Here is a 20,082-nt window from a genome sequence, read left to right as displayed (position 1 = left end):
ATCATAAGCCCAAATAAATTTCCTTTCCTTATAAAGTTAATTGCATCAAATATTTTGTTGTAGTAATGAAAAGCTATGTAACACAGTAATCAATGAGACAGTTTCTGCTTCCCTTCATCCTACCAAAATGTTCCCAAAACATCCTCCCAGAGCCAGTTGAAAAATCAATCAACAAAAGGACTCAGTGCAATTTGATTATTAAAAATACATTTTATCAAATGGATTGAATAGATTATTTGAGGTCACAGAGCAGAAACTAATGAATGCTTGCCTCAGTATCTTCAGCTTTGCTTTGACTCCAAATTGTTACATTTCTGAAATCTACTCATCTTGCTTCTGTAAGTAAATTCTGAGAATGTGTTTCTAGTTATGAGACCAGTGTTTACTGCCATGTTAGTCCATTTTCCTTTACTGTAATGAAACAGCTGAGGCAAGCTACTTTATAAAGAAAATAGGTTTATTTAGTTCACAATTCTGAGGCTCACCATCTAAGACTGGGCAGGGTAGGGGGCTCCATTGGTTTGGCCTCCCGTGAGGGTCTAACAATAGATGATGTCACCACCCTGGGAGGGTATTGGGAGGAAGAGATTGCATCTCAAACCAGAAAGCCAAAGAGAAACTGGGGTTCTACAATCCATTTTGAGGGCACGCCTCTGGTTGGCCTAAGGACCTCCCACTAGGCCTGTCCTCTTCCTTTTTTAACATTTTATTTCAAAATTGTTTTAAATTTACAAAGCAAAAATAGTGTGAGGTAATAATACGAAGAGTTTCCATATACCCTCTTGCCCCTCTTCCCATTTTTAACATCTCCTATAAGGATATCTCACAATTAATGAACCACACCCAGCATTCCCTATTTTTTGTGTCCAAATTGGCCTCCTCATAAAGGCCCTATCTCCCAGTACCACCATGCTGAGGGTAAAGGTTTCAACATACAAACCCTTGGGAGATAAGCCATATCTATATGATATAATAATCACAGTTTTTCTTCTTGCCATTTGTAACATATTAGTAAGGTTCAGGGAAGGCAAAGGTAATCACTCTGGGTATTTCAAACTGAAGATAATTTAACGCAAGAAAACAAATGCACACAAAATTAAAGGAAAAGTGGAGGTTGTAGGCACCGGTGGAATTTTGGCTTTAATGTCAAAGTCAAGAGGTTGCAGTTACCCTGTTTTCTATTCTTGCTGCCTCTGTAACCACCGTAGTCCCACAGGGCACTTGGCTAGAGAGTATAACCCTGAGTCTGACTCCTGCAAGTGTTCCAATATCTCAGAGTTCACTAAATCGTTGCTCAGTTGCAGCAGGACTGCCTCATTTGATTGATTTCTGCCTTATAAGACTCATATAACTGTATCTAGCTATCACACCATAATTCATATTCAGACACTAACTGCAGATATCCAAATTTTTGTGATGAAAATAGGAGGTTCATAGAACTAATGCAAAAACATACCACCTGCACTCACTTAAAATTAAAGTTATTTTAAAATGAGACCTTATATTGATACTGTAAATTAAAATACAGGATAATTTGCCATCAACAGAAGGTACTTATAAAAATAAATGCAAGAAAATTGTTCACCTTAAGTTTCCCCAAGATCTTCTTCCGTGAGGGAATAGGCTGATTATATAAAGCCTTTTCTTTTAGCCTTTACTTGTTACTAGGGGCTCTCTCCTCCATGGTACCTCTGTCTATCCATTTTGTGTGAGCCTAAAGCCAGTATTTGCAATGAAGTTATAGGATATTTTGAATTAAATCAGACTTCTAGGAAAATCAATTTCATACCTTTTTATGGATGGGAAATGCAGAAGACCACTCAGAATCTGTCAGTTCCACCAGCAATGTACATCAATGCATTTCATTGATATGAAATGTTTTTTAGAGTATAAATACTCTGAGGATGCTTTGATCTCCTTTGTCTTAACTTCTAGGATAGGCTCCACATTTTTAAAAATCTAACATAGATTTCAAAATCTAGGAAGGAAGAAAAGCAAGAGAGCTGAGTCTTTAAGATTTCTGGAAGAGAAAAAAGAACAACAATCCTTTTTAAAGCAGGCCTTGTTGCTTCCTCCAGAGTGAGGGCTGCAACCCTAGAGTCCCTTTCCTGCTGTGTTGAGTCTGTCCTTCCATTTTTTAAAAAGATTTACTTATTTATTTGAAAGGCAGAGTTAGAAAGAGGGAGTGAGAGAGAGGTTGTCCACTCACTGGTTCACTCCCAAATTGGCTGCAATGGCCAGAACTGCAATTATCAGGAGTCAGGAGCCAGGAGCTTCTTCTGGGTCTCCCACGTGGGTACAGGGGCCCAAGGACTTGGGCCATCTTCCACTGCTTTCCCAGGCCATTGCAGAGAGCTGGATCGGAAATGGAGCAGCCAGGTCTCAAACTGGCGCCCATATGGGATGCCGGTGCTGCAGACGGTGGCTTTAATTAGCTGTGTCACAGCACCAGCCCCTGTCCTTCCTTTTATCAGAAAACTAAACCCTTCTCTGTCACCATAACTTTCTCCTTTTTTCCTTCTACATCACAGTGGTCATCATGTCCCTTACCCTCATGTCTCCAGCCTAAAGGGCAGAGCAGTTATCACTGTAAGCTTCATTCTATGCTGCTGTCTGCCTTTCAAAGACATCAGTGATTGTCTGCTTTATTCACAGTGCTTGACATAAGCCTTCAACTCATGTTTGTTGAATGAATAGTGAATGAATGAGTCCAAACTAATCTCAAAAATAAGCCATAAGCCAGCTCAGACTTATTCTGAACCTTACTAGATTTCACAGAATATTAGATAAACCAAAATGATTTACCATTAAAGTAATTCAGAGTGCAAATTGTTTTTGCTACTATAATGATATACCTGAGGCAGGCTGGCTTCATAGAGGAAAGAAGTTTGTTTTGACTTACATTTGAAATTCAAACACCAAACAGCACGGCACAGTCTTTGGCAAGGCTCCCCCTTGGCTGTATCACATAGTGGCAGAGGCACATGTGACTCTGTATGCCTGGTTCTGTCCCTCTTCTTATAAAGCTACCAAGATTCAACCATGAGGTCTCTACTTCAATGACCTAATCCAATCTAACCACTTCTCAAAGGCCCTACGTTTTCTTCTTCTTCTTTTTTTTTTTTTTTTTTTTTTGACAGGCAGAGTTAGACAGTGAGAGAGAGATACAGAGAGAAAGGTCTTCCCTCCGTTGGTTCACCCCCCAAATGGCCACCACGGCCGGCACGCTGTGCCAATCCGAAGCCAGGAGCCAAGTGCTTATCCTGGTCTCCCATGCAGGTGCAGGTGGGCTACCCTCCACTGCCTTTCTGGGCCACAGCAGAGAGCTGGACTGGAAGAGGAGCAACCGGGACAGAACCGGTGCTAGAACCCGGAGTGCTGGCACCACAGGTGGAAGATTAGCCTAGTGAGCCATGGTGCCAGCCATCAAAAGCCCTACTTCTAAACACCATGATTTGATGAAGTTTCTATACTCTTAGGATCATTATCATAAGACTTTGGGGATTATACTCCTGCATGATTTGGGAGGACAAATATTCAAACCATAGCTGGGACAGACCTCAATCAGATTCCCAGGAAGGCTTTTCAAGGGTATTTGAGTGACCTTTTGCTTTAACATTTATGAATGAAAGAAATCAACTGTAGATATTTAGTCAGGATTTTAACTGAACAGCTGTTATTCCACTTCAAAAGTAATTTTGCTGTTGAACCTATCCACTTTCTATTTGTCCCATAAAAAACAGAAGCCCACATACCTCATAAAGATCTTTAACATAGCCATGACTAGTGCAGAATACATAAGAAGGTACAAGAAAACACGGACATTGTTCTTCTGTCACAGGCTGCTGGCTTTTGTCAAGGTGCTAGTGATTTATTTAGTATTCTAGTTGCAAGGAAAAATATGCCAGATAAATAAATATTGTTCCCTGATATTCAAAATTCCCTATCAAAGTAACTAATCCCAATTAAGACAATATTCACTAAGGTCCTGAAAAAACAAAGCAATAAAGCATATATTCAATAGTAAGATTTTTAAAATTGTAGTTAATAAAAGTTTGGCACTTATATTCTGCATTTTTTCCACTAAGGTCTTAATATGATTTGCAAATACAACTCCAGTGCCACTGATTGCCAGCCCCCTGCTCCCATTCTTTGTCTTTTAAAGAAATGGAGACATGAGGACTGAAGACCCATGGCTTCTGTTCAGTGATGGATTTGAATTCTTGCATCTACTATGGTAGAATATTATTCAGCATATTTCCCTTTCTTCTCTCTAAACATCCAAGGAGATGTAGACTTTGCCATCTCATCAATGTTCACTTTGCGCATTCTGCCATGGCCCATGGCATGTCTGTGGAGTGACAGTGTGCCAGGTACCTGCCTAGACTTCAGGAGAGAGTGCATGTTTTTGTTGGTGCTTCTGGAAGCTTCTTCCTCCGTCATGAGAACTCCTCCATGGTGGTTCCTCCCTTTTTAACCTGGGTCTCAAAATGTGATTCATGGAATAAAGCTGCCCCAGTCCACCTACAGACTTTGAGAATCTCTGCCATCAGCAGGAAGCTAGATTGGAAGTAGAGCATCTGGGACTTGAACAACACACATATGAGATGCCAGCATCACAGGTGGTGGATTTACATGCGATGCCACAATAATTGGTAAATCAGTGGATTCCACAGAGGTTTGTTTAGCAACATGTTTGTGTCAGTAGTTACCTGAGACAGTATCATTTGGCATGACAGCCTTTCTTGTAGACTCATGCCCTTTGAGGAATCTGGTTCCTATAATTACTCTATTTAGGGTCCAATTGATTATGAAGTAGTGATCATGGTAGTGCTGTACTTATAGAAAAATCAGTTTCTAATTTTTAAAAGCCCTGAAGTAAAGTGTATCTAATGGTTGTTTCTAAGGCCTAAATCAATGATCCTCAACCAGAGACAATTTTGCTTTCTAGTAGTATATGGCAATGTCTGGATACATTTTTGATTGTTAACTCCCAGGATGGGGGTGCTACTGGCACCAAAGAGGTCATGGATGCTGCTAAATACCTGACACAAAGAATTATGTATTATCAATATCTATTATTTCAAGGTTGACAAACCCTGGGCTATATCTCTACCTCTATCTATCTATCTATCTAATTGAACAGAGGGGCTATCAGATATTATGTTTGAGCATCATAGCATTAGAACTGATATTCACTAAGAACAAAGAGTAAAACATGGCAAAGTAAGCAATGATCTCTAGAAAGAGGCCAGAACCCATCTATTATTTATTTATTTATTAGTTATTTATTTTTTGGACAGGCAGAGTGGACAGTGAGAGAGAGAGAGAGACAGAGAGAAAGGTCTTCCTTTGCCATTGTTCAGCCCCAATGGCTGCTGTGGCCGGTGCGCTGCGCTGATCCAAAGCCAGGAGCCAGGAGCCAGGAACTTCTCCTGGTCTCCCATGCAGGTGCAGGGCACAAGGACCTGGGCCATCCTCCACTGCACTCCTGGGCCACAGAGAGAGCTGGACTGGAAGAGGAGCAACGAGGACAGAATCCGGCGCCCCAACTGGGTCTAGAACCTGGTGTGTCCGCGCCGCAGGTGGAGGATTAGCCTATTGAGCCATGGTGCCGACCTCCCATCTATTATTTATTAACTCGCTGGTACTATAAAACAGAATCAATTATTTGTTCCCTTTTTGAGTTAAAATTTTTCATGGGACTTAAATATTTCACTGAGATTGTCCTTTTTTTCATCAGCACTTCAGGGAAATTCCGTTTCACTCAAATATCAGAGATGCCATGATTTAGCTACTCATCCAGTTTCTTATCCATTCAGATGATTTATGACACTCTGACTATATGCCAGGCACTCTTAGGATTTATCATTCCCTAGATGTCAGCTTTTATTTGTATCTGTTTTGTTTTAAACTGAGTACACAAGAGTCCTGAAAGTTCATATTTGTTTGAGGCACTCCAACAATGAACACAAGCTTTGTGTTCATTGAATGCCTCATCTTATATTATGCATCTGAAAGGAAGTAGAGACTGTGTTTTCCCACCTTCTCCTATAGACAATCAGAGAAAACTGTGTAGGACTTGATATTAGAAAGTAGAAGCCATTCTGATGATGGCTAGATATAGGTGCAAAAGGTTAATGATAGCAGCTGAAACACAGATTCACTTTACAAACATTTATCAGTGTCTCTTTTAAGTTAGTATCACATTTTATCACAAATATTCTATATGTTTTGTTAGTAGGAGGCGTGCCATCAGAATTTGATCCATTAGGTAAACAATAATGAAATTAAGTTTAAAGCAATGGTGATTCCCCAAGAGATCTAATTAGGTTGAATCAGAAGTAGCTCAATAATAGGCTATTTATTTGAGAGGTAAAGAGGGGTCCCCTCTATTGATACTGTGGGGAGCAACTGGCAGCAACTCGGACTAGACTAAATTACTGGAATTAAGACTTATTCTATGCATCTGCTCTCCCACAATATGGCGCTGGGAGAGGAGGAAACAGCTTCTACACAGCTGCCTCCAGTTCAACCAATAAACTGTAGGACCTACTCCTGATTGGAGGAGAGCAGCGTACTCGGCGTGTGGGTAGCAGAGTTGGGATTGGTGGAAGGACTATAAAGGAGGAGAGAGACAACATGCACCAGGAACATCTAAGGGGAACATCTATCTGAAGGAACACCTGAGCAGCCCCCGAGAGAGCCGGCCGGCGGTGTGCCGCTCCCCCGAGGAAGTGGGGAATGTGGCAGGGGGAACCGCCCTTCCACGGAGGTGGAAGGGTCGGTAGCCAACCAGGGAAGAACCAGCAGCAAACCCGGGGAGGGCCGAGCAGACGAAAGAACAGCGCAGGGTCCTGTGTCGTTCCTCCACGAAGACGGGGAGCAACAGATACATTCCTCACATTTCCACAGTGACCAGGGCTGGGCCAGGTTCCATCTAGGTGCTGGGGACACAATCCAGGCCTCCCGCATGGGTGGCAGATACCCCATTGCTTGAGCCATCCCCTGTTGCCTCCCAGAGTGCAAACCCAGGCAGTACAAAATGGGCTGCAGGTGTCCTAACAGAGTCTTAGCCACTAAGCCAGAAGCCTGCTCTAAACAACAGACATTTATCTCTTGAAACAGAAGGAATTTTCTGGCAGCTCCATAGGCCCAACTGGATTCCCCAAAATATCTAACCTAGAAAATGTGTCTCCACCTCCCACCCTGGGTTTGAAGAGAACCTGTACTGTTCCACCACTCTCTTGGCTTTGTCTCTTTTAACTCACAGTGGGTGGGCTCTAGTGAACCAGTGTTTTAAGAAAGATGGTTCCAGGGCTGATCTATGTATCTGAAGAGTGCAGAAAGCATCACAATGCAACACTTTGTTGGCCATGATGAACAGGAATGCCCATGTCTTTTGGCTAATTCTATTTGGCTTTCTTGGATTCAACCTTACTATCCTCTTCAGATAACACTTCTTTGTGTACCTAGCTACAGAAAGAGGAGAAAGCAACTGCAGGAAAGCAGTGGTCTGAGAGTGAAAGAGAAGATCTGGGGCAGATGTCTGCTTTAGCATTTTCTTATCCAATCCTTAAAACAAAGTGGGAAGGCTTTGTTGCTCTTTTTTAGAGGTACCTAGAGGTTCAGAAAGGTGACCTGATTTCTAACTTAGATTAATCTGAGTTTCAAGTCCATGCGCTTTTTCCTTAATTATAAGAGTCAAAGTGAGCTCCCCTTTATGGCTGGTTAATAGTCAAATAAGTAAAAGTTTTGTCTTGGAGAAATCGGAGGTCCACTTGGAGAGAGCAAGCAGAGAACACAAATTCGGTCCCTTTGATGAAAAGATGACATTGCACAAGGTTTCACATCACTCAGAGAGGAGGCAATAAATCTGAATTTGAAAACTTGAATTTGAGGACTCAAAGGACATGAGCTGGGTCAGAGTCAATACTTTTGCTCAGGGACAGGTGAGGAGCAGATTACCAGGTGATTATCTGTTCCTGTCTGATCCACCTGTCCTACTCAACAAATCACTGTGGTGCAGCCAGAAAACTACCAAGTTAAAGGAAGCTTTCTGTCCTCTTTACTCTCTTCCTCTCTCCTTGGACTTCTCAGCACCATCTTGATGGCAGACAATGGCCATCTGTTTACAGGAACAAGTTATTTGGAGAAATAAGACAAGAGCTGGAGTCAACAACTGCATGGTTAAGGACCTTTCCTGTTTGCTTCAAGGAAACATGGTGTCATGAAAGGGTCAAATGGAGTGCAGTGGGACAGATGTGGCACAGCAGGTTAAGCCACTGCTTAGGAGGCCCACATCCCTTGTTAGAGAGCCAGGGAATGAGTTCTGCCTGTACTTCTAATCTGGTTTCCAGCTAATGCACCTGGGAGGCAGCAGATGCTGGCTCAAATAGTTGGCTCCTACCACCCATGTGCTAGTTCCTGGCTCCTGGCTTCACTGTGGCTCAGCCCCAGTTGTTGTGGGCATTTGTGGAATGAACCCATGGATGGAAAATTGTTCTTTCCCATTCTGTCTCTTTCTATCACTTCACCTTTCAAAACAAAAATAAGCAGAAATAGATCTACTATATGACTCAGTCATTCCACTCATGGGAATTCACCCAAAGGAAATGAAATCAGCCTATGAAAGACTTATCTGTACCCCCATGTTTATAGCTGCTCAATTCACAATAACTGAGATATTGAATCAATCCAGTTGTCCATCAGCTGATAACTGGATAAATAAAGTGTGTGTGTATATATGTGTATACACACACACACACACACACACACACAATGGAATACTACTCAGCCATAAAAAGAATGAAACCCTGTCTTTCACAATAAAATATTGCAACTGCAAACCATTATCCCTAGTGAAATAAGCCAGTACCGAAAAGACAAATATCTTAAGTTTTCTCTGATTTGTGATAACTAATATATAGAGCGCAAAAAAGCAATATATATGAACGAAATCAATACCTTAAGATTTGATTATTATTTATAGCCTCTGTATATACTATTGAGGAACAGTGGCCTTTCTACTTAATACATGTTGAATTCTTTATTTGGTGGAAAGTTAAGCTTGTGATTATAAAGTACACTGAAAGTATGTCATTGAAAAAATTAAAAGAAAAATAACAAAGGATGCAGGAAGATAAGAGCAAGGGTGGGAAGGAGAGTGGGACATATCATTAGGTTTTTTAAAAATTTCGTTTATTTATTTGAAAGGAAGAGTTATGGAGAGAGAGGGATTGGGAAACGGAGGGAGGGACGGAGAGATACAAATATTTCATCCACTTCTTCACTCCCCAAATAGCCACAATAGCCAGGGCTGGGCAGGATGAAGCCAGAAGCCAGGAGCTTCTTCCAGGTCTTCCACGTGGGTGGCAGGGGCCCAAGGACTTGGGCCATCTTCCACTGTTTTGCCAGGTATATTAGGGAGCAGGATCAGCAGTGGAGCAGCTGGGACTTGAATCATTGCCCATCTGGAAGGCCGGCCTCTCAGGCAATGGCTTTACCTGCTATGCCACAACGCCAGCCAGCCCCTATCATTATGTTCTTAAAGATCATATGTGAAATCCATGAAATCTATTCCCTTTATTGATATAAATAAAAAAGAAAAGATACACTTAAAAATAAATAAATACAAATTTTGAAAACTGGAGTATAGTAGCAAGTAAATAGACTGTGCAGCCAAATTGCTCAAATCCTGGCTCTTCTGTTTACTCCTAGCACGACCCAGGGGATGTTACTTCGCTCCTTCAATGTCTGAGCTTCCTTGACTGTAAAAGGGACTCATTTATTCATTCCACACGTGTGTTCTGAGTACCAACCATATGCCAGGTCTTAATTTCCTGCACAGGGAATGGAGCACTGAGCAGTCAACCAAGTCCTTCTGCTCTGGCAGAGAAGACATATCATAAACAGATGCACTTACAACATAAATTTAGGTCATAATGCAATTGTGCAGAAAAATAAAGCAGGGTAAATATGGAGGTAGAGAGGAGGGGATAGTTATCTTAAAAGGGACAGAAAGGAAAGGCCCTTGGGGAAATAACACAGTGAGAAGATCAGAATAATGTGAAGGGGAGGGAGACACTTAGATATCCAAGGCAGGACTGTTCCAAGCAGAAGGAACAGGGAGAAAAAATTAACCACTGTGCATACCTTATTGGATTGCTGTGAAAGTTAAATTAGGTAACACGTATACAATGAGGCTCATGAACTTCTCTGTGAGGGTCAGCCTTGCCTGGGCCATAGCATCCCAGGGTTGAAAGAATGATGATGTTCTATTCTGACCTTCAGCTTAAGTCCTTGTCACGATGGAGAGCTTGCCTTCCATCATCAGATGGCCTTTCTTTGTACATAGGTGCCTCCTGCTCATGAACTTGCACCCTACCTGAACAAGCCACAGGGAACGCACCTGCTGTCTCTTTCACCATGACAACGCCTCTAACATTCAAAATAATGTTTCATCTCTACTCCATCAATTCCTTCCACTATTTGTACTGAATCCAGATTCCTCTTACTTTTGGATGGAAGATCTCTCTGTCTCTCTCACTCTATAATTCTGCATTTCAAATAATTAAATAAATCTTTTAAAACATACAGCATAATATGCTGAGTCTCTGAATGGGCAATGGTGAAGTGAGCCTTTGAGACTCAAGAGCATCTTCCCAAAGAGCAGAGTCCCTAGTTGAGGGGGTTATGTGTCACCTCTCCTAGGTGAGTGCCTGCCCTGTCTTGTCACCTTGTGCAGGCATAATCTCAGACTTCAGCAGTCTGAAAATACATCTCTGATAATGGTTAACAGATTAAATCAGCTGACTAGAGTTTCCAGCTTTTTGGAGACTGGAGTGGAAAAGAAAGAAAAAAAGAGCAGGAGGTGTTGAGATGGTGGTGATGATGGTAGGTTCAAGGCAGACATTATTGCCCTGATAATTAATCAAGCATCACACCAATGTGATTGGGACAGAACTGATGCTTCAAACTCCTGAGTTCCATTTTCTGTGAGTGAGTCAGCTTGGTCCTGCTCCTCAGCCTCAGTCGAACTCCTTATCCCTGTCAGCTGCCTCATAAGCATGAGCCATGGCCACAAAGAGGGTAGATAGGTCAGCATAATTCCATCTCTGCTCCTACAAACTCATTCCCAGCAGAAATCTCCATGGTAGAAGACTTGTTATCTCTACAGCTTGCCTTGCAGTTCCTCCTTGGTATGAGTTTGGAAATGATAGGCAGGTTTTATCACTATGGACCACAGGTCTGACTTTTAAGTAATTCATTCAATGGTGAATATGAAACTCTGTAAAATTGTGCAGCTGTGAAGTTCTGTAGCATCCTTTTCTGTTTCAGTTATTGGACAAACTTGGTAGGTGGTAGGTAGAAACTGGAGACACCAGAAGACTCATGTTTTGGTCTATTTATTAAGTTGTTTAAGTTTTCATATTTAAAACAAAAGCTTAATTTTAAATTGAATGCGGAAAGAGTGAGTGCAAGAATAATTGAGGTATCCACTCAGGCTGATCCAATATGAAACCATTGTCATGGTGCAAACAGCCTCTAATTGCAACTTCACAGTGATTTATCTGCTCTGCTGGCCTGGCTTGATAAAGCAGCCACTCCATCAACATTCATATGATGCCATTCCAGGATTCAATTTGCTGGGAGCTGCCAATTGGCTGAGTAGTTGCTGGAAAATAATGAGTCTATTCCTAATTGGTTGATCTCCTTGACTGACGGAAAGGCCAAGGATCTTGTGCAGGCTGGTTCTTTCAAGGGCAGCCTGCAATCTGACCTTGAAACTGTCCAGGCTGGGCAAGCTGCCATTTGGGGATCCTGACACCAACAGCCACGAGAATTTGCAGACTCATCCTACCTGGCTCAAAGCTTTTGCTGTTGTGGAAAATGTGCCTGCAGAATTTTACTGCTTTCTGCAGTTTGCAGACATATTTTTTTTAAACTCAGTGGAGGTGGGAAATTATTATTCCTTGAGCTCTCTGTCTTCCAGCCAAAGCTCAATCATTCTTCAAAGGCAGACTCCTGCATGGATTTTTTTCATCATCAGAGTGTATGAACTCCTAGAACTTCTCTTGTCTGGCTCAGTGTCTCTCAGCCTTTCATGTACTTGGAATCTTCTGGGGATCTCTTTAAAGCACAGGTTCTGATCTAGCAGGTCTGGGGTCTCTAACAAGGTCCCAGGCAATGCACATGTCTACAGCCAGGGTACATTTCTTTGGCAGTGATAATGAGTTGTCTTGTAGTAATCTTGCTCTTTTCTCCAAATGTCCTCACAGCTTATTGAGGGTTTATTTGCCTTCTTCCTTTATAGTCCCCCCAACACCACTAACCAGGCAGTTGTCAACAAATGTTTGTAGACTAAGTGAATTCCTATGTGGAACAAAGTGTGTTGATTCCTCCCTAGCACCATGACTCATACACGAAATGAACTTAGTAATAATCAAATGAATAAAGGTACTGCCAGTATTTAGGTAGCTAGTGAGAGGAGACAAAAAAGAGGAGACTAAATCTTAGTGGGATTTTTACTTCTGTCAGCTTCAATGAAAGGTAGGAGAAATGTGTCTGTAATGAACTCATTTGCACCCTCACCTTGCAGCATCTGATGCATTGCTGGACCTTTTAGCTAGTGGTTGCTGTGTGAAGCTCGCAGCAGGGGTAGGGAAAGAAGGCAAGAAGTATTCACCTGGGCAAAGTTCCATGGGAAGGCAGTCCTGGGCTGCCTCAGACCACCCACCAACACACAGGAGACTCAGAACACTTTCAGGACCTTGGCCTGGAAACTTGAATCCCCTTGCACAGTTTGGAGTTTGGATTCCATGCCCTTGCCCACACTACTGGTAAAGGCCACAGCTATTTTCAGAGAGAGGCATCCATCCCCAAATATATCAGAAGGAGAGCCATTGATGGCAGAGTGTTGACATTTATGGAAGTAAATTGGGCAACTGTGTGAACCAGAAAGTATTCAGGTAAATACAGTAACAGGATTCCTACTCTTCAGACCTGGGGAGTTGATTGGGTGCACATTCCACTAAGGCAACTCACTATACATTGTGGTTTTCCAGCCCCACAAGTTTCTTCACCTGCACTAAGCAGCCGTCTTACAGCCTGTGGTAGCCCTTTCCCTATGACTGTTCAATTAAAACCATCCTTCCTGGGTTAGGAAACATATCCAACATTGGCACTGGAAGACCACTGTTAACTGCAGGTTGGGAAGGCTGCATGTTTTCTCAGAGTCTTCCTGTCCAGAACATGGACCAGTAGAGTCCTAATGCATTTTTCAGCCACCTCTAGCTGGACTTGAAGAGAAGCCATGGACTCTAGGGACCATCACAAGGCTGAAGGTTAAAGGGAAACATCCAGACCTATCTAGAATAAACAGAACAAGTCAACAACCTGGAGCTGCTCCCTACTGGGGCAGAAAGGAGGTGTGAAGCCCCAGGGTCCTCAGCCCCTGTAGCCGTGCAAGGGCATGCACTGCACTGCTCCTGTCTTGAGTTACTGTACCCAGCTTTCCAGTCTGCTCTGCAGCCTGACTGGCTTTACTGCAGAGCTCTGTGCCCTTTGGTACAGGTGGTGTTGATGCTTTACAGGGCAGCCAAGGTGCACTGGGAAGCTTCCAGTCTCCCTGCAGAGCCGAGAGAGCTCTGCAGTGAGGGCCATGGGCCAGCTCTGGGCTGGCTGCCAACAGCCTCTTACAGACTGCGTCACAGCACAAGCCTCTTGCTTGCAGGCAAGGGAGGAACACACAGGAAAGGCAGGGACTTGAAATATGTCCCTAGTGTTGCTTCATTCCTCTTTCTGGGCCCTTCTCTGCTATTCATGCGGTAGTGGGAGTCCTAATGGGTTTTACACTCCACCACTTAGCAACCCCGCCCCTTAACATTGTGGCATTATGTCCTTAACAGTGATTCCTCATGCCAACCCCCAACTCATGCCAACTACTCAGGCCAAAGTGCATGCCCTCAGGATACTGCTCTCTAGGGAAAAACAGGTTGGCTGACCTGATGAAGTACTCAGCATGTTAAGGGATATCAGTGCGAAACAATGGAAATATCTGTGTTCAGAATCAACAGAGCTTCCACTGAGGGACGTGGGACCTTCCCCTGGCACAGAAGTAGACAAGTGCCCTTGGCACATCACGTTTATCTTTTTATTCTTTGTAGCAAAATCCTAGCTTGGTGGATGCTGCTGGTGATCTGACGATCACTGAGTGGTGAGGGGGCTCATAAAATGAATGATTTGACAGCATGAAGCCCCAGATGAATGTGACATTCTAACTATTTTATATATTTGTCCTAAAAAAGCATACTTGAAAGCTAAAAGGATCCATCGCATCTTTATTGCCAGTGAATGTGATTATTTTAGGCACCTTGAATGTCGACAGGAGAGACTGTGAAGGTAGGAGGGACTCCTCCGTTGTCCTGAGCTGCAAATCCACCTACCAAAAGTTCAGAGACAGGTGTGCAAAGCTGATTGGAGTTCAATGCTCTGTCCTATATTTGTGTTTCTCCAAGAAGGGTCTGAAAGTTGTGCTGATCACAATAATGTCACCTAACAAGACTATGCCTGGCAGCATTATTCATAAAGTCAAAGATGGAAAAAACCTAAATAGCTAATAATAGAATAGAAAATAATAGAAATAATAATAGAATAAAAAAATTGAGCAATAAATGGAATACTACACAACAACAAAAAAGACTTACTATAACATGTACCCCTGTGCATGAAACTCCTTGTAGCCAAAGTGATGAGCAGAAAAAACCAGGCTTCAGAGAAAATACTGCGTGATTTCAATTATATGTGGTTTAAAAATAGTTGAAAAGAATCTACAGTAGTATAAATCAGAGAAGGGGTTGCTTCTTGGGGAGGGGTGATAATGACCAGGAATGGGCACTAGGGAGCCTTCCAAGTGCTGGAAGCTGACATGGGAACTGACGCCACCAATTCACTGAGATGAACTCTTCAAATTTGCGTGATTTACTGAATGTTTGTTACACTCTAATAAAGCAAAATGTTAATGGCACAAAAGAAAAGGCCTAGTTCTAATTATACCCCAAATCTCATATTTTGGGGGCCCTTCTCTTCCACATCCTCATGAAATGGAAGCTGTGTTGGCCCCGTCAGTCAGTTTGCTCCCTGCTGGCTTCCTGGTTTCTTTTTCCAGACTACATGACAAAAATAGAACCTGCCTTCTCATCACTTCCTCCCCCTGTGATTTCACAGAAGGCTCACAAAGGCCCACTTCGACTCTAAGCCTGCCTGCCTCGGGTTCTGTTTCTTGGCTACCAAAGCCTGTGCATCCTCCTTGGCCCCAAGCTGCAAATCTACCTAGCCGAGCCAAGGGTCAGGTGTGCAGAGCTCTTTATATCTTGTAGTTATTGCTTCTGTCCTGTATATGAGTTTTTCCAAGAAGGGTTTGAAAGCTCTGGGGCATCAGTTGGTCACAATAATGCTACCCAATAAGCCACCAAAACCCATGTCTGCAAACAACGACGACCAGTATTCTTTCTCAAGTTTACAAGTCAGCTGAGTGGTCTTTCTGATCTGCCCTGTAGATCTCAGCTGGGCTTACTCGGGAGTCATTGATTATCCACAGGATGGGTGCTCTAGGATGGACTCACCCACATTTGGAGTCAGCTGGCTACTGTTCTAGAGGGAGGATGTGCTGGGCCTTACATCTTTCATCCTCCAGCAGGCTGTTCTGTTCTGAGCATCTGTCATGGTGCTGGCTACGGGTCCAGGAGGAAGACGAGAGTTTCTCAAGGGCTCCGGAGGTCAGGTCTAAAACTTGCAAATCATCCCTTCCTGCACATCCTATGGACCAAAACAACTTATAGATTCAAGAACATGGGAAACATCGTCTACCTCTGGATTGTAAGAATGGTAAAACCACCCTACAAAGAATAGAGCGAGGAGTAGAAAACCAGGACCCCCCCCCCTTTTTTTTGTAATCAATATGCTACCTGTGGCTGGGGCAATAAGATAATGGTGTTGAGAATTAGATCTTCTTCCTCCCTCCCTCCCACAGCATATCTGTGTTGAGATAGCAGCTGCTGTCTAGGCCTCCCAGGCTGCAGTCCTGACACTGACCTTACGGAGCCAATCAAAGCTCTTCTTCAACCTTCTTTCATGTATTACTGCTTGGGCACCCAGAAGACTATGTATTTTGTTTGGTGGTGGTGGTTGTTTTTAAATAAGCTTTTAATTTCAGAGTAGTTCTAAGTTTACAAAAGAAAGATTCTGAAGTAGGGGCTGACATGGTGGCATAGCAGATAAAGCTGCTGCCTGCAATGCCAGCATCCCATACCGGCACTGGTTTCGGCCCCAGCTGCTCCATTTCCGATCCATCTTCCTGCTAATGGCCTGGGGAAAGCAGGAGAAGATGGCCCACGTACTTGAACCCCTACTACCCTTGTGGGAGACCTTGAAGAAGTTTCTGGCTACTGATTTTGGCCTGGCCCAGCTCCAGCCATTGCAGTTATCTGGGGAGCGAACCAGCAGATGGAAGACCTCTCTCTCTGTAACTCTGACTTTCAAATCTTTTAAAAGATTACATTTATTTATTTGAGAGGTAGAGTTATAGACAGTGAGAGAGAGAGAGACAGAGAGAAATATCTTCTATCCTCTGGTTCACTCCCCAAATGGCCCCAAAGGCTGGAGCAGGCCAATCCAAAGTCAGGAGCTCAGAGCTTCTTCCAGGTCTCCCATGTGAGTGCAGTGGCCCAAGGATTTGGGCCATCTCCTACTGCTTTCCCAGGCCACAGCAGAAAGTTGGATTGGAAGAGGAGCAGCCGGGACTCGAACCAATGCCCATACGGATGTCAGCACCACAAGTGGAAGATTAACCTACTGTGCCATAGTGCCAGCCCCATAAAAAATCTTAAAAAAAATATTTTGAAGTAGTACAAAGAGTTCTTATATACCTCTCACCCAACCTTCCCTATTTTAACATCCTTTATTGGTGCATTTGTCACCATTAATAAACTATACCTGGCTCCATTATTATTAATATCTCATGAATATGGTTTATTTGTTGCAATTAATGAACCACATCCATTTTCTTGTGTTTTTTTTTTAATCCGAACTCTATCTCCCCACCTCTCTTAGCCTCTGTTGTCATCATCCTGTGTTTAAATGCAGATTTCTTTGTTAGCTCCCACACATGAGGGAGAACATATGTATCTCTGTCTTTCTGTATCTAACTTATTTCGCTTAACATGATGTCTTCCAGTTCTATTTGTCTGCAAACAACAGGATTTTATTCTTTTTTTATGGATGACTAGTATTCTATTATGTATATATGCCACATTTTCTTTATCCATTCATCCAATGATGGGATACCTTGGTTAATTCCATATCTTGGCTATAGTGAACAGTGCTGCCAGTGCTGCAATAAACAGGATAGAATGGATTTATCTTTAATATTATGATTTAATGTCTTTCTAGTGTCTGCTAATACTAACTGATAGAACAAAAAAGGGAGAGAACGATCCAACATGGGAAGTGGGATACACAGCAGACTCATAGAATGGCAGTTGTCCTGAACAGCACGCTGGCCTCAGAATCAGCCCGTAAGGCACTCGGATCTGGCTCTAGAGCCCATAAGAGTATTTTAGGCATGGAAAGCCAAAACACTCTGGCAAAAAAATGACCTAAATGAAAGATTTCTGTGCGTGAGATCCCAGTGGAAAGAACGGGCCATCAAAGAAGGAGGTACCTTTCTCTGAAGGGAGGAGAGAACTTCCACTTTGACTATGACCTTGTCTAAATATGATAAGAGTCGGTGAACTCAAAAGGCTTCCATAGCCTTGGCAACTCATGACTGGAGCCTCGGGAGATTACTGATGCCATAAACAAGAGTGTCAATTTGTTAAGTCAACAACAGGAGTCACTGTGCACTTACTCCTCATGTAGGATCTCTCTCCTTAATGTGCCGTACATTGTGATTTAATGCTATAACTAGTACTCAAACAGTATTTTTTACTTTGTGTTTCTATGTGGGAGCAAACTGTTGAAATCTTTACTTAATATATACTAAACTGATCTTCAGTATATAAGAGAAATGAAAATGAATCTCGATGTTAATGGAAGGAGGGAAGGAACGAGAAAGGGGAGGGTTGCAAGTGGGAGGGAAGTTATGGGGGGGGGAGCCATCGTAATCCATAAGCTGTATTTTGGAAATTTATATTCATTAAATAAAAGTTTAAAAAAATGATTTAATGTCTTTTGGATGTATATACCCAGTAATGGGATTGCTGGGTCATTTGACAGTTCTGCTTCAAGTGTTTTTTTTTTTTTATCTTTTTAAAGAAATTTCTCTACTGTTTTCCATAGTGGTTGTGTTAATTTACATTCCCACCAAGAGTGCATAAGAGTGCCCCTTTCTCCACATCCTTACCAGCATTTGTTACTTTCTGTCTTTTTGACAGTAGTAGCTATAACAGTGTTGAGGTGATATCTCATTGTGGTTTTAATTTGCAATTCCTTGTGGCTAGTGATATTAAACTTTTTTCATATATTTGTTGATTTTTATTTTTCCTTTTGAGAACTGTCTATTCAGGTGTTTTGTCCATTTTTTAGCTGGCTGTTGTTGAAGCTTTTGAGTTCCTGATATAATCTGGATATTAATACTTTTCAGATAAGTAGCATGCAGATACTTTGTCCCATTCTGTTGAGTGTCCCTTCAATCTATTCATTATTTCTTTTGCTGTGCAGAAGCTTTTGAGTTTGGTATAATGTCATTTTTCTAGTTTTGCTTTTTGTTTCTTACACTTTAAGGTTTTTTTTTTTTAAAAATCATTGTTTACACTAATGTCTTAAAGTAGTTCTATGTTTTCTTCTAGCAATTTCATAGTTTCAGGACTTACATTTAAGTCTGATTCATCTTAAGTTGATTCTCATATACAGTGAGAAGTAGGAATCTTTACTGGAAAGACAATCCTTTCTCCAATGTATGTTCTTAGCACCTTTTTTTTAAAAAAAAAAATCAGTCAGCTGTATGTATTTGGATTGATTTCTGGGCCTGTGCTCTGTTTCATTGTTCTATGTGTCACTTTCTATGCCAGTACCATGCTGTTTTAATTGCTATAGTTGTGTAGTATGCTCTTTGTGATGTTCCCTGCATGAATTTTTTTACTTTTTTCTCAGGATCACATTTGCTATTTTGGCTCTTCTGTGGTTCAATATAAATTTTAGAGTTGTTTTTCCAATTCTTTTTTTTTTTTTTTTTATTTTCATCTTTTTTTTTTTTGACTTTTATTTAATGAATATACGTTTCCAAAGTACGAATAATGGATTACTATAGCTTCCCCCCCATACCGTCCCTCCCACCCACAACCCTCCCCTTTCCCACTCCCTCTCCCCTTCCATTCACATCAAGATTCATTTTCGATTATCTTAATATACAGAAGATCAGCTTAGTATACATTAAGTAAGGATTTCAACAGTTTGCTCCCACACAGAAACATAAAGTGAAAAATAATAGATGATTTTTTTTAATGATGATGAAATCAGATCAGACCTATTGTCATGTTTAATCCCAGTGAGAGTCAAGTTGGGAGTTGATAGTTTCTTTTCTTTTCTTTTCTTTTTTTTTTTTTTTTTACAGAGGATCAGTTTAGTATGCATTAAGTAAAGATTTCAACAGTTTGCACCCCCATAGAAACACAAAGTGAAATATATTATTTGAGTACTCGTTATAGCATTAAATCTCAATGCACAGCACATTAAGGACAGAGATCCTACACGAGGAGTAAGTGCACAGTGACTCCTGTTGTTGACTTTACCAATTGACACTCCTGTCTATGGCATCAGTAATCTCCCTATGCTCCAGTCATGAGTTTCCAAGGCTATGGAAGCCCCTTGAGTTCTCCGACTCTTATCTTGTTTAGACAAGGTCATAGTCAAAGTGGAGGTTCTCTCCTCCCTTCAGAGAAAGGTACCTCCTTCTTTGAAGACCTGTTCTTTCCACTGAGATCTCACTCACAGAGATCTTTTGCCAGAGTGTCTTGGCTTTCCATGCCTGAACTACTCTCATGGGCTTTTCAGCCAGATCTGAATGCCTTTAGGGCTGATTCT

At 42.0% G+C, this 20,082-nt stretch overlaps 1 long non-coding RNA gene across 3 annotated transcripts in view; it reads left to right on the top strand.

Annotated features, from left to right (window-relative positions):
• LOC103348253 (uncharacterized) overlaps positions 1-20,082 on the top strand; it is a 204,097-nt gene that overhangs the window by 78,882 nt on the left and 105,133 nt on the right. The gene's annotated exons all lie outside the window — the stretch shown is intronic.

This window comes from Oryctolagus cuniculus, chromosome 11, assembly GCF_964237555.1.
Source record: "Oryctolagus cuniculus chromosome 11, mOryCun1.1, whole genome shotgun sequence".
Classification (NCBI taxonomy): Eukaryota; Metazoa; Chordata; class Mammalia; order Lagomorpha; family Leporidae; genus Oryctolagus; species Oryctolagus cuniculus.
Note: the sequence above shows the minus strand (reverse complement) of the source record. Positions and strands in the feature narration are given on the sequence as shown.